Raw genomic sequence first — 13562 nt, 5'->3', positions numbered from 1 at the left:
TTGGCATTTCTAAAAAGTTCCCACTGCTCGGTGGTCTTGGATGGAGGAATGAAGATATGGACGTTTTAAACGCTAGAAACAGATGATGTCAGCATCGGAGTGGACCTTACCTATCACCTAGTCCAGCTTCCGTGTTTTTAACCTGCTTTCTCATAAGAAACTAAGATACATATATGGGCGTGAATGTGGGTCTGCAGTTGCACATATAAACAGGCTTTCATAGATGCACAAATATATACACATTCTTTTCATATTTTATATATGCATGTATATAAACTCATAGAATTTCAATGAAAATTTGCATTTGCATTGCAAATGAAAAATTTAAGGATCTGGGAAAATAAGTGACTTTATCATGATAACACAGATAATCAGTGTTCGATGTCAAGCCAGAAGGCTGGCATTTTGATTTCAATCTATTTTTTTGTCACTAAATCATGTATCCTTTTTTGTAAAAGAAATTTAAATGCTTAAATAATTAAATAAATACTTCCACTAGTCTTTTATCCTGAGTATTGTTTTGTTTTTCAAATTTGGGTTTCAGTTGCTTTTGTGTATATGTATCTTTCAAGGATTACAAAGGAAGGGGCACCTGGGTGGCACGGCGGTTAAGCGTCTGCCTTTGGCTCAGGGCGTGATCCCGGCGTTGTGGGATCAAGCCCCACATCAGGCTCCTCCGCTATGAGCCTGCTTCTTCCTCTCCCACTCCCCCTGCTTGTGTTCCCTCTCTAGCTGGCTGTCTCTATCTCTGTCAAATAAATAAATAAAATCTTTAAAAAAAAAAAAAGGATTACAGAGGAAGAGATAAGCATCACCAACTGTGTTCTTCCATTTGTAATAAAAGCAGGCACAGACACAATGGTTGGATTTCTCTTGTTTGTTTAAAGTTGACTTAGCCATAGAGAAAATATTGTTTTCTTATCTGAAGAGAGGCCATAAAACTCCAACCACAAAGATAAGGGAAGATCCAACTTTAGGTGTTTGCTCTGAGAGAGGTAAACATACTGACTGAGAGAATCATTTTAATAAAAAAACAACCCTCCTTAGGAGTGAATATATGCTTAGGTCATCCTGACTACTGGTTACCTGGAAACTTATCCTTGGTTCCATAGGGAAGAGCACCAAGTAATCGGAGTCCATAAAGCTCTTGGGAGAATATGGTCTAGTTTCTGCCCCAGGGATGCTCATTATCTTTAGCATTGATTAAACATGGTTATTCCTGCCTGGTATATGACAATAATATTATAGCCTTACTTTATTCTTAATAATAACTTGCCTACAGTTAATTTAAAGTTTAACTATTGCTGATAATTATGCCAAAGAGTAGATATATGTAACTTAATCCTTGTAAAAGATAGGAATTATCTTATCATGGGAATTCTGGCTCAGAGGTGTTATGACTCACCAACACTTATGCAGGTTTTAAGTGGCCACGTCATGGTCAGAACCAGGTTTTGTCAGATTCTGAAGCCAGTACTGTTTACTCATTATGCTAATTGGACTCTGAAGCAGCTTGAAATTCTTTGGGGAAGATTATTCCTTTATCTCATTGCTCTCTGAATTTTTCACCACCACCACCACCCCACAGTGGGCTGTATATTTTGAAAGAGACTTTTTTTTTTAATCAAATTTCACTGTAACTTTTTTTTTTTACTTTGATCTTCCAGATAGCCATGTTGGATATAATTGTTCAACTTTCAACCCTGTTTCTGACCCTTTAAAGGAATGTGTGGAGCAATTTCTGGAGGAAGAAGAGAAAGGCAAGGAGAAAAGAGGGACTCAAGAAGTAGGAAGGGGCTGGGTCCTCAACGATGATTTAAGAAACTTCTTCAGTATAATACACAAACTGTTGAAGAGTCTGAAGCGGAGTATTCATCTGTTTGGAAATTAGACAGGAGGCTACTGCAATGGTCTACGCAAGAGATGATCCAAGTTTAGCCTGGATTTGAATGCTGGTAATGATGCTGGTGAGAAGTGAACCATTACCAGAGGTATTTAGGAGGAAAAGCTGTCGGGATTTTGCAGCTCCAGGGTATACTGAAAGAGAAATGTCAAGAATGACTCCCAGCTGTCTCTGTTGTGAAACCTGTGGCCGGTGGTATTTTTCCACCGAGATAAGAAATACTGAAATAGCACCAGGTGTGGAGAAATTGGGAGCAGAAGGGATTGTTTGTTCAGTTCGGGCACGTTGAGTTTTGAGACCTATTAAGTGATGGGGCCAAGCTGGATATCTGAGTGTCAGGGAAACCGTCTGTGAGAGAGGTTTAAATTCAGGAGTCATAGGAATATAAATGGTAACAGAAGCCATGCATATGGCTGAGGTCTCCTGGGACTTCCTTGAGGACATATACGATTTTAGGTTGAGTGAAGGGGAAGGTTCTGGAATAGGCGAAGGAAGAAAGCCAGGAGATGATGTCATGGAACAGAAAGGAGAAAAATATCAAAACAGGGATGGTCAGTGGTGTCACATTACATTGAGAGGCCAAGAATATGTAAGGAATAAAAACTTCACAATGGACGATCAAATATTTTAAATACATGTACGAAGAAGAAGCCAGAAACAAGAATACATGTTGTACTGTTCTGTTTATATAAAGTCCAAAATGAGGCAAAACTAATCTACAGCCTTAGAAATCTGAAAGCAGTTAGGCTTTGGAATAGTAACTAGAAGAGGATGGAAGTGGCTTCTAGTTTCTGGTAATATTCTGATTCTTGGCCTGGGTGAGTTATACAAATATGTTCACTTTGGGAAAGCTCAGCAAGCTATAGGATTATGATTTCTGCACTCTCCTGTATGGACGTTACACTGCAATATGAAATATTTATTAACAAAAAAAGGCATGGAACCTGGGGAAAAAAGAAAGCATATTCCCTTGACCCAAGAACTCCACTTCTAAAAATGTGTCTTCCTGGTATAATAGCAAGTATACAGAGATTTCTAGAAAAGGGTTTCATTACACATTGTTCATAAAGATTAAAAAATAAACTAAATAGTTTAAGTAACTCACTGCTTAAATACAGGGCAGCCCTTCAGTGAAACTCTGCAGGACCCCAGAAACCTGCTTGCTGATGTAGAAAAGATACGTGTGATAATATTAAATGCAAAGCAATGCAAAGCAACTACAGTGAAGTCTGTATCATCTATTTAAAATTCAGCCGCGAGGAGAGTAAGCATATAGGTATATAGTTCTGAAGGCAGCACAAAGGCTTTCACTGGGAAGAGAGGAGTCTTTGGTGAATGGCAAGGATTTCATGGTGTGTGTGCCTACGACTACACACGATGCTGAAAGGAGTCGGCATAGGTAACGTGCTCAGCTCTCCTGAGACAGGTACTTGTCTTGTTTTCCAAGTGTCTGTGAATTTCTGCAAGAATGAATATTCACTCTGCCTAAGACCAACTAGGGGGAAATATAGAAGGACAATCGAGAATTCAATCTGCTCAAATTTGGGGAGCAAGGTAAGACAGTGCAATCTGGGGGGATGGATATTTACACATCCTTTAAAACAGAATATCATTTAATATTACAAGTTTTGATTCTACTTATTTTACATTTTTAATCACTAATTTTTGTTGGGTGATTTGAATTTTGAGAAAGAACATGAAGTAACTATAATTAAATATCCTTACGTTGTCTGTGACAAAACTTAAAGTTTTGTATCTATTGTCGCTACCCTCAGTAAACACTAGGGACAGAGAAAAGAAAAAAAACGGAATATAAGATGGAATAGCATAGCGCCAACTACAAAGATGATTCCTTTCTTCTAGGCTGGTGTGTTTGCATTAAAATTATTTCGGTAGGAAAAATGAAAATAGTAGAAGTATCAAAGATAGATGGAAGGGTTTTGCTATCTCAGTACCACTAGAATCAACAACATTGTTCCCTTTTCCCAAGTTTCTAATAGCCCATGTTTCTCAATCTCTCATAGAAACCTTAACTCTAAAACCCAATTGCTGATACCCCTTTGCTTTACTATCTTATCGGGGCCCTTACTATACCTGTAGAATGAGAGAAAAGAGGGCAAGTAACCGCTCTCAGCCCCTCCTCTTTTCTTCACCCCCTCCTACCTCAGCAGTGCTGGTATCATGTATGTCATCAGACCTGTTCCAATTTCGTTCACTTCTCAAGTGAACGTTTTCTTTTTCTCCTACGTTAATTTTTTTTCCACTTCCTCTTATTCCTGCCCTTGTGTGGGGAAAAAAAAATCACAAAAAAAGAATAGCTAACATTTAGATATTCCTCTTATTGATTTATGTTCAGCTTTCTCTTTTGCTAACAGATCGACATTTTTCCAAGGCAAAATACGCTCTAGCTTTTAAACACCCTTAAGAAGTAACATACTATCATATAGTCATAGTATAATAAGAATATCAGACATTGGGTTACTACCATGCAGTGATTTCAGCGAACACTAGATGTCAGAATTTAGTTCTCAATGATTTCCCAAAGAAGGAACTCTTGAATTGTTTCATTGGAATTTTTGCTGCATTTTGCTCTATTTCCTCTCAGCAGGTTCCCTGGGACAGACAAGTTTATTCTAGGGCTTACGTGGAAAATAAATACATAAGAATAGCAATACAAATCCCCCCCCCAAAATAGAGTAAAAGGGGAGATTAACCCCACCAATACTAAAACATACAAAAAGATTATATAATTTATAGTATAGTAATGGTACGTGACTATGCAGAACAATGAGACAGAAAAAGTTTAAAGGTCCAGAAATAATCACAAGTATCTAGGAAAGTTTAAAACAAGATCAAAAGTGGCATTTCAGGTCACTGAGGTAAAGACAGAATTTTAAATAAATGGCAATTTATTTAAAGGGACAACTGGATAGCAATTTGAAAAGAAGTAAAATAACATTGGATTCATACCTCACACCTTATACCAGAATAAATTCCAACCTGATCTGAAATAAATAAGTAAATAAATAAGTAGACTTTTTAAAAGAAAAGTCATACAAATACTAGAAGAAAACACGGGTTTGTTTCTTTATGACCTGAATGTGAGAAAAACCTTCCTAAATTCAGAAACTCCAAATTCAAAAGTGATAAAAGAAAAAATTTTGAGTTTGATAAGTAATCAAATACACATGAGGAGAAACGATTTACAGCTTATACCATACAAGCAGGAAAGAATGAGAAAAGTAGTACATATCAACACAGACCTGCTTATTTTACAAACAGAAACACAGGGAAATTAAGCCAGAAACTAACTTTTTTAAGTGACCTCTAAGTAATGGACATAGAAATGAGGATAAGACTTCTCTGAATATATCCCATTTATATACTTTTGCCTTTTAAACAATGCATGAACTTGGAATGCAGAAAAAATCTAGCTCAGAGAGAGAGAGATCAAATGTGATAAAATATTAGTGAATCAAGGTGATGGGTACAGCAGCTGTTTATTATATTAGTCTTCCAACTATTTTTGTGTTAGAATCAAAACCATTGGTAAAAAGTGGCAGATTTACAGGCAGCTCAAACTGTACAAATGACAAAAGTCACCACAAATTTAAATATAATATTTATCTTTTTAAAAGATTTTATTAAATATAATATTTTAATATAAAATATTACATTGAAGATGTTATTCTCATTTTTTCTTGACTAAGGGTTTCTTTTTTACCTTCTCATTGGTAAATCCATGACTAGTGATTATTAAGAAATATTGAATTTGCAGTGTTTACTCAAAAACTTTAAACCCAGACATAGGTGACAATTTAGGTCAGCAGTAGATGATAAGAACCTGAGAGGCAAGAATGTGGAAGTAGAAACAAAGAGTCCTCAACAAGGAAAGAAAGAGGAAGCAGGGCTCCAAAGGGGGGGGAGGAGATAAATATGATAGAAATAGAAAACTAGTTAATTCAACAATGATGTCAGGCACCGTTCTGGTATTGGGAATAGGGCAGTAATAGTTACATTGCAGTGAACAAAATAAAGGAAAATCCCCACTTGTATTCATTCTAGGGGAAATGGCATTTACTGTGTGGTAGACACTGTTCCAGGGACTTTACATATGCTAATTTAATCCCAACAACCCCAGGGGATTGGTGCTATTCTCACCCCACTTTTCACGTAAAGGAAGGCAAAGGAAGGGTAAGTATGTTGCTAACAGTCCCACAGCTAATATGGCAAGAGTAGGAACTAAATCCGAGGAGGTAACACCACCACTCACACTCTTTAATTCTGCTCTATATCACATTAGAAAGTAGGGAAGAAGCTACATAAAGGACAAAAACAAACAAACAAAAAAGGGAAGAGAAAGTGCAGAGAAGAGGAAGAAGAGACACAAAGAATGGTCAGAGGAAAGGATAGCTATCAGGAGTATTAAACTGAAAGAGGCCTGGAGGCCCTCGGTGGCGCAGTGGGTTGAGGTTGAACGGCTGACTCTTGGTTTCAGCTCAGGTCATGATCTTAGGGTCATGATCACAGGATCCTGAGACTGAGCCCCGCATCAGGCACCATGCTCAATATGGAGTCTGCTTGGGGCTCTCCTTCTCCCCGTGTGTCCCCCCACCCTGCACACTCTACCTCTAAAATAAAAAAAGTCTTTAAAAATTAATTAATTAAATTTTTAAAAAACTGAAGGAAGGCTAAATTCCATGGCTTTCGTAATGAATTTATGGCGTTGAAAATAAGAACATAAGATTATCCTTAATATAAGAGCTGAGGAAAAGGGTGGAGTAGAGCTGGGTGGTGAGATTATCAATGACCAACTGAACCTACTTTACCATTTAACCCAAACCTTGCCCTTGAGAGGTGAATTATGAAGTATGTATAACAGAAAAAGAGAGATTATTACTAACAGTTACTTTCAGTTCACGAACATTCCAGATCAACTTGTTTGCAGACTTGCTAAGCAAGAGACTCGGTATTTTCTACCCACTCATTGCTTTGTTGATATAATGTAGCACATTATAACAGCTAGCTATTTGGGGAATGAAGTCTCTCTGGATGTAAAATATTGAGGATTTCCATAGCTGTCATACCCTTACCTGGGTCACATGTACCTTAATTAATATAATAATATAATGGGAAGAAAAATTGCCTTGCCTCCCCTTAAAAGTTTTTATTATAACCTAATCAAGATTGGGTATAAAGATCACGACCTTTAATTTACTAACTCACGTGATTATTTTATTTGAAATAATTCATAAACATTAATTCACTCACATTGAGTCAAAGATTAAATTATCTCTGGAAAACAGTATATGTTGCTATCGAACAGGTCAACTTTTGTCTATGCTCAAGATGGTTATACGACAAAGAACATGGGTTTTCATTATCATCATTAAACGCTGACTCAATCACAAATGATTCAATTTCCTGTTTAATAAGTTTCTTAGTCACACTCAATGAGAGGGCTCAGTCTTATATCTTGATCTTTGACAGGAGAGAATGACGATGAATATACTTTAAAACTGTGGGTGATGCAGGCAGCTGACATTGAATTGCAATTTCAAAATCTCTTTTAAGCAGCTACTACTCAGAGCTTCATGAGTCAGCCCTTGCAGTTAACTGACAAACCTGGTATGCTTCATCTTTTAACTCCAAATTTCAAAGTACCTGGCCAACATCATTTAGAGGTCACCACCTCTTTATGGAGTGAAAAGATAATATGCATAAATGTTTCATTTAAGTATATATATATATAATATAAAAATTTTAAATATATATATATATATAGCAAGTTAGTCTCTGGGCTACATATTAAGTAAACATAAGGCTCTTTTTTCTTCTTCTAGGAACACAAATATTGGTCACTCAAAATTTAAAAACAAAGATCTCATTTTAAAAGTTTGCCTCAGTTTCCATTTTATCTCAGACCCCTGGGCTAAGCTGCTTGATATTCACAGAATTGCCACATTCTCACTCTTCCTCTTCCCCACTCCCCCCATGCCTCATTTATAACTACCAACATTTGCTCCTCTATTCCCGGATGATGAGTCTGGTTCTCATTCCCTAGCTCTAGCCCTTGACTTTTGCATCTTTCCCTGAGGACCTCATTAAAAGCTTTGCTTTAGATTCCCAGTTCTAAAAAACAAAAATGAACTTTAAAAAATTAAATTAAAAATATTTTTCAGACTTAAATCTGATATCTGAAACCATACAAATCCTAGAAAAGAGCATAGGCAGTAATTTCTCTAACATTGGCCATAGTAACATTTTTCTAGATATGTCTCCTGAGGCAAGGGAAACAAAAGCAAAAATAAACTATTGGGACTACTTCAAAATAAAAAGCTTTTGCAGAGCGAAGAAAACAATCAACAAAACTCAAGGACAAGTTATTGAATGGGTGAAGATATTTGCAAATGACATATTTAATAAAAGGTTAGTATCCAAAATATATAAAGAAATTATACAACTCAATGTCAAAAAAATTATTAAAAATGGTCAGAAGACATGAACAGACATTTCTCCAAAGAAGACATACAGATGGCCAAAAGACATATGAAATGATGCTCAGAATAACTAATCATCAGGGAAATGCAAATCAAAACCATGATGAGATACCAACTCACACGTGTCAGAATGGTAAAAATCAACAACACAAGAAACAAGTGTTGAAAGAGGAACCCTGCGGTGTCTGGGTGGCTCAGTCATTAAGCGTCTGCCTTCGGCTGCCTTCGGCTCAGGGCGTGATCCCGGCGTTATGGGATCTAGCCCCACATCAGGCTCCTCTGCTGGGAGCCTGCTTCTTCCTCTCCCATTCCCCCTGCCTGTGTTCCCTCTCTTGCTGGCTCTCTCTCTCTCTCTGTGTCAAATAAATAAATAAATAAATCTTTAAAAAAAAAAAAAAGAAAGAAAGAGGACCCTTGTGCACCATTGGTGGGAATGCAAACTGGTGTAACCACTGTGAAAGACAGTATGGAGGTTCCTCAAAAAACTAAAAATAGATAATAGATTCAGTAATTTCACTACTAGGTATTTACCCAAAGAATTTGAAAACACTAACTGGAAAAGATACATGCTCCCTCCATGTTTATTAAAGCATTACTTACAATAGCCAAGATATGGATACAGCCCAAGTGTCCATCCATAGTTGAATGGATGAAGATGTGATATATATAGATGATGGAATATTTCTAAGCCATAAGAAAGAATGAGCTCTTGCCATTTGCAACAACATGGATGGATCTAGAGAGTATAATGCTAAGCAAAACAAGGCAGTCAGAGAAAGATAAATAACATGTGATTTCACTCATATGTAGAATTTAAGAAACAAAACAAACGAACAAAGGAGAAAAGAGATAAACCAAGAAACACTCTTCCTTATAGAGAACAAACTGATGGTTACCAGAGGGAGGTGGGTGGGAGATGGGTGAAATAGGTGAGGGGGATTAAAGAGTATATTTATCTTGATGGGCGCTGACGAATGTATAGAATTATTGAGTCACTATATTGTATACCTGAAAGTAATACAACACTGTATGGCAACTATACTGGAATTAAAATTGTTTAAATATATGTTTCAGGCTTCACAATTTCCAAAATGTTACCAGAAGGATCCTTTCATTTGATCTCCACAGCAGCCTTGGGAAGCAAGTGGGACAGACATTATTTATACCTTCAGATGAGAACATATGATTGGAGACATTGGGAGACTCACCCAAGAGAACATGACCTGCCAAAGTCCACTGACTCAGTCCAGCGTGATCTTTGCACAGTCTAAGTTCTCCAGGTCATGAGAAGCGTAGCTTTCGAAGGAAATATGATAGAAGTCTCTTTTCAAAGGCTGACAGTTTTCAAGGTCCAGGCTGGATCTTATTTATATAGAATAACCTCACATGATTTTCAAACCTGTACTTTGTGTTCATTTGAGCAGCTTGTTCGTCCTTCTTTTTTTTATTCACTCAACTGTATACAGGGATAGGCTAGGTAGGATGATGAAGATCTTTTATGCCACGCCTAAGAGTCTGACATTATTTTTGTAGTTTCAGGGATTGGAGAGGAAGAGACAGAAGAAAAAAAAAAAACGTGGCAGCTGCAACAATTGGTTAAATATTAACTATGTGGGGTCGGGGTAGCTTCTGAGGGAAAATGAAGACAATAGAATCACCAGTCTTACTTATCTTTGAAATAAGGAACAGAGAAAAAGAGGGCAAATTTAAGAGAATAAATGGAGGGTTCAATTTGAGGTACTTTGGAATCATGGAACATTCAGAAGGTATGCCCAATAGAAAACTGAGGAGAAACATATTTCACTAGGTTAGACTGTGGTAAGAAACAACCCCCCCATTTTTTTGTTTAATAACAAAAGGTTGTTTCTTGTTTAGAACACGTATCAGCTGCAGCTCTGTTGCGTTTGCTGTCTTCATTCTCTGATCATAGCTGAGGCAGCGGCGCTCATCAGAGGCATGCCCAGAGCCAACCTTGCAGCGACTCTCAAGTTTTTGCTCAGATGCACCTGACGTCACATCAGTTTACATCCTAGGAGCCCAAGCAAGTCACATGGCCAAAGCCAGCATCAGTGGTGTAGGGAAGCGCACTCCCGTAGAGGGAGCATTGCAAGTCCTATGATAAACAAGCCAGGAAATACGATCCTCTTTCAGGAAAAGGAAGTAAATAATTTGAGACAATAATACAATCTACTACAATTTTGGAAGTAAGTGTCATGGTCTATAAAAGAGATAAATTTGAGACTCATTAGTATACAGGTTGCAGTTGAAGCCATGGGAATAAAGTCACAGAGTATTTTAGATTTGTGAGAAGAGAAATGTCAAGAATAAAACTATTTTCTACACACACCTCTATATATACAATTGCATCATTGCTCATAATGTCATATCCAGAATGCCTTATTTGCCACTCTCATATCCAAATTCCGTTTATAACAGTGTGGTAGACATCAGTATTATTATTATTATTATTACCTCTTCTTAACAATACCATGATTTTCTATTGGAGTATTAGCTCTCCCTACTGTACAGGTGGTAGACCAGCTGTTTACTTTTCCACTGTAGAAGCTGAGGGGGTCCCTGAAGGCTTCTTTGACTATATCTTTCCTTTTACTGTCCTACATTGTCAAGGGGTAAGTAAGTTGCCTAAACTCAGGCAGTTGGGTACTTCCAAGTGAGAACTTGACTCCTGAGTAAATGCCACAAGGACAAGTGAGAGAGTTGTTCATTCAGTCCAGCAATGGAATCTGTTCGTATAGCGCCAACTTCTTATCTCTCTGCAACAGCTTGGTTCCCTACCCATTTTAAAGTTGCTCCTTCTGCTTTCCTAGCAAATGTGTCAGCTCGTCTTCTTAACAACAATATCCTTATGATAAAACGTATTTTCCTTGAACCATTTAAAGTTGCTATACTAGTCATTTCAAGTTCCCATAACAAAACATCATAGACTGAGTGGCTCAACTACAGAAATTTATTTTCTCACAGTTCTGGAGGCTGAAAGTCCAAGATTGGGATCCCAGCACGGTCAGGTTCTGGCCAGAGTTCTCTTCCTGACTTGCAGATGGCCACAGTCTTGCTGTGTCCTCACCTGGAAGGTGGGGAGCAGGGACAGATCTTTCTTCTTGTAAGGCTGGAGTCCTATCAGACCCCACCCTTATGACTTCATTTAACCCTAATTACTTCCAAAAGACCCTATCTCCCGACACAGACACATTAGGGGTTAGATCTGCAAGTGGAGGGTAAACGTTCTAAAGGCCGAGGTACTAGAATAACTGAGAGGGATACTATATCATCAGTATTTAGAATAACTTATGAATCTAATTGGCCAAATGAGAGGGGCTGGTCCCTGGGAGATTGGGCTATTAACGACAAGCTTCTTTCGACCTTACTAGGGTATAGAGTCTGCCACCATGTTTTCAATCCTAGGTATAGAAATTGTGTTACTATCCATCAATGGCTGCATATTTGCAAGTGTTGTAGGCAACTCAGAGAGGAAGTAAATGGGTTCAATTTAGCCTTTTAGGCACTTTGAGATATTAAAGCAGAGCAGACACCGCTATCCTGGAGGCACACTACCTGTTTCTGTTTTATATTCTTTTTAGACTTTATCTCTTTGAAGTTTAACTTATTCTGCATTTCCTGTGAAAATTCTTTTAAGCATTAATACAAACTTCTTGACATGTCAAAATTCAGGTGCAACATGACAGATGAATCTGTTTCATTTCTCAGCAAATAGGTTTTCCCCATTCCTCATTCCCACTCTAATCCCTCACAATCTCCAAAGGCAAAAAAATAAATAATAAATAAATAAATAATAAAAGTAATAAATTTTGTGGTTTACATTACATTTCCCTCGATATACAAACACTTTCATTGAAATTCTCTCGACATCCCTGCAAGGAAGGAAAATGCAGTGTTATTACCACTTGAGAGCAGGAAAAAAAAAAAAAAGCCTAGAGTTTATCTCTGTAGCTTTTTGGTAATGTTTCTCCTAATGCTGTCCATGGACCACTAGCATCAGAATAACTGGGAGGCTTGCTCAAAATCCAGACTCTGAGTGCTACCCCAACTCTTAAGAACAGAATCTTTCAGAGCAGAGTAAGGCATTAAACCTCAGATGATTTTTGTGAACATTAAAGTTAAGGTATTATTACATCCTACTTTTGGACAAGGGTGTGAAGAATGAAAACTTCAAGAGGACAAACAATTTGGCTCATTCTCCCAGAGGTCCCCATCATCTAGAATATTGGCTGACATTTATCACACATTCAGTAATTACTGGTTGAGTAAATGAACAGAAAAGAACATGAAGTCATAGGCTTAAAATGAGAGTGACTGGAAATAGGAGGAGGCATTTAAACATGCTAGAATCCTGGCTCCATTGTTTATTGGTGCTTGACCTTGCACAAATATTTAGCCTCCCTGTTCCTCAAAGTTCTAAATGAGACTATAGTAATAGCACTACTTGCTTAGTTTGTTGTGAAGAGTAAATGAATTTAAATATATAGAGTGCTTAGAACAATTCCGGTCTAAAACACAAACTCTGCCATTTAGCAGTAACCAGCCCAAGGTCCGCCAGATCTGACCTAGATTTTCTCACTCCTTCAAAACTTGTGTGTGTTTATATATATACATATATGTGTATGTATATGTATATGTGTGTTTATATATATACACATATATAAAAATCATATGTGTGTGTATATATATATATACACACATATACACACACACATATATATACACACACATACATATATATGATATGGCAAATGTCAGAAGGTCCTCTCCTTCCAAAATATCTTTCACCACACTACTTGGTCTTTCATATGGGAGAAGAAATGTCCACCATTGCAGTCATTTTTCTAAAGTAGATAGGAAAACAGTGAGCGTTTTCTAGTGAAACGAACACCTGTTACTAAAGATGGACTGGCAATCCCAAACGAAGCTTCCCTTTTTTCCATTAGCTGGTTTCCCCCGTTCACCCCTGCCAAAGATCAGTGTGTCAGTGTGCTCGCCAGTGAGCAGATTCCAAAAGTCTACCCAGAGATACACACTTTTTATTTTCTTCCAGAATCTGAGAGACATACTTTTTTTAACCGCTGGGGTTAAAGAGAAAGGAAGTGGAAGGAGTGAAGGAGTAAATTTAAAAAACGAGGTGA

This window comes from Ursus americanus, chromosome 29 (genome assembly GCF_024610735.1).
Source record: "Ursus americanus isolate L20-20 chromosome 29, mUrsAme1.1.p, whole genome shotgun sequence".
Taxonomy (NCBI): domain Eukaryota; kingdom Metazoa; phylum Chordata; class Mammalia; order Carnivora; family Ursidae; genus Ursus; species Ursus americanus.
Note: the sequence above shows the minus strand (reverse complement) of the source record.